Source organism: Bombus huntii, unplaced genomic scaffold (assembly GCF_024542735.1).
Source record: "Bombus huntii isolate Logan2020A unplaced genomic scaffold, iyBomHunt1.1 ctg00000237.1, whole genome shotgun sequence".
Taxonomy (NCBI): domain Eukaryota; kingdom Metazoa; phylum Arthropoda; class Insecta; order Hymenoptera; family Apidae; genus Bombus; species Bombus huntii.
The window spans coordinates 17,501-20,000 of record NW_026099454.1 but is presented as its reverse complement, the minus strand read 5'-3'; the positions used below and the strand labels follow the sequence as shown (position 1 = coordinate 20,000).

The following is a 2,500-nucleotide window of genomic DNA, read 5'->3' as shown; positions in this document are numbered from 1 at the left end:
GGACTGACGTGGAGAAGGGTTTCGTGTGAACAGCCGTTGCACACGAGTCAGTCGATCCTAAGCCCTAAGAGAAATCCTATGCAGATGAGGTGTCCTAAGATCATACACAAAAATCGCAACAACAAACAAATATATATATGAGCGAAAGATACACACCCATTGGGCGAAAGGGAATCCGGTTCCTATTCCGGAACCCGGCAGCGGAACCGCATACCATTCGGGCCCTCGTAAGAGTGTTCGTCGGGGTAACCCAAAATGACCTGGAGACGCCGTCGGGAGATCCGGGAAGAGTTTTCTTTTCTGTATAAGCGTTCGAGTTCCCTGGAAACCTCTAGCAGGGAGATAGGGTTTGGAACGCGAAGAGCACCGCAGTTGCGGCGGTGTCCGGATCTTCCCCTCGGACCTTGAAAATCCAGGAGAGGGCCACGTGGAGGTGTCGCGCCGGTTCGTACCCATATCCGCAGCAGGTCTCCAAGGTAAAGAGCCTCTAGTCGATAGATTAATGTAGGTAAGGGAAGTCGGCAAATTGGATCCGTAACTTCGGAATAAGGATTGGCTCTGAGGAGCGGGGCGTGTCGGGCTTGGTCGGGAAGCGGGTTTGGCTGACGTGCCGGGCCTGGGCGAGCTGAACGGGACGCGGCGTATCTATCTCTCTCGGGAGTGGATATCGTCGCGCACCCCGGATCCGAGCTCGGTCCCGTGCCTTGGCCTCCCGCGGATCTTCCTTGCTGCGAGGCTTCCGCGGCGGTTCTACCGTCGCGGTCGTTCTCTTCGGCCGCCATTCAACGCTCAGCTCAGAACTGGCACGGACTAGGGGAATCCGACTGTCTAATTAAAACAAAGCATTGCGATGGCCCCCAAGGGTGTTGACGCAATGTGATTTCTGCCCAGTGCTCTGAATGTCAACGTGAAGAAATTCAAAAAAGCGCGGGTAAACGGCGGGAGTAACTATGACTCTCTTAAGGTAGCCAAATGCCTCGTCATCTAATTAGTGACGCGCATGAATGGATTAACGAGATTCCCTCTGTCCCTATCTACTAAACGGGCTAGTAGTGGAAACAGCGAACCCCGAAGGCCTAAAAGCGTTCACGGAGAACGCCAAGCTAAAGGAGGCCGGCCTAAAAACCAGCACACCGCAGAGGAGGTTGCCCCGGGTAATATTGTACGATGTACCGCGGGAAATGCCGGAGAAGGAAATAACGGGCTGTATCAAGAAGCAGAACCAGGAGCGGCTAACAGATGAAGACGTCGCAGCCATTAAATTCTGCTTCAGAACAGGCCGCAAGGACTCCCAGGAAACTAACTGGGTACTGGAAGTACCCCCCCAGGTAAGAGATAAATTATTAACCGGCAAGATATTCATCTCGTGGAATGCTTGCCGGGTTCGGGATTACATAGCCGTCAGCCGCTGTTACAAGTGCCAAGGCTACGGGCACGTGGCAAAATACTGCCGCTTGGGCTACGAAATCTGCGCACACTGCGCAGAAAGCGGACATGGCACTAAAGAGTGCACGAACAAAAACAAGAACGCCGGCTGCGTTAACTGCAAGAAGGCAGGGAAAAAAGGCGATCACGCGGCCTCTAACGTAGACTGCCCTATGTACAAAAAGGCGCTGGAAATAAGTATTGCACGGACGACCTATGAATAAAGCCCCAAACAAGAATGGAAGAGGACATGGGGGTAGAAGGGGTATAAGGATCCTGCAGCACAATATGCAGCGTTCCAAAACCGTCCCCCACGAAATCAGGACGCAGATGGAGGCTGATGGCGACGAAATCTTGCTAATGCAAGAGCCATACAGCATTGACGGAAAAATACCCGGACTCGGAACAGGAATTTCGATCGCCTGTCGAGGATCGAAGGGCGACCCACCAATGGCCGCAATAGGAGTTAAATCGAAGGAGCTAACGCCGCTCGAAATCGCCGGACTATGTACAACGCACTGCGCTTGCGTACAAGTAAGCGACGGAGAGACGGAGATATACTTCGTCAGCCAGTACTTTCCGCCGACCGAGAACATCGAAGTCGGCCTCGAACAATTAGATAAAGTACTGAACAGGCTAAGAGGAAAGAAGGCCATCATTGGCCTGGACTCCAACGCCAAGTCTCCGCTGTGGTGCAGTAAGGACATCGACGACAGAGGTGAGGCCCTGGAGGCTATCATTGCACAATATAACCTCCACATCCTCAACAAACCGGGACAGGCGTTCACATTCGAAACGACTAGAGGGCGATCGAACATAGACTTGACCATGACGACTCCGGAAGCAATACCGCTCGTGAGGGAATGGAAAGTGCACGAGGACGGAACCTCCAGTGATCATAGAATACTGGAGACGCGTCTCGATTTTAACGAAGGGAGCACTCCACCGCAGCTTCAGGAAAGGAGATACAATACTCGGCACGCCAACTGGGAGGTTTTCCAAAGAGTGATCATAGAGGAGAAGAAGACACTCCGGGAGAAAACCCTCCGGCAGCCGAGCGAGGTTGAACGAATGG

General features: G+C 53.0%; 1 pseudogene; it reads left to right on the top strand.

The window, feature by feature from the left end:
* The window catches only part of LOC126877769 (large subunit ribosomal RNA), an 8,512-nt pseudogene that overhangs the window by 1,856 nt on the left and 4,156 nt on the right, over positions 1-2,500 (top strand).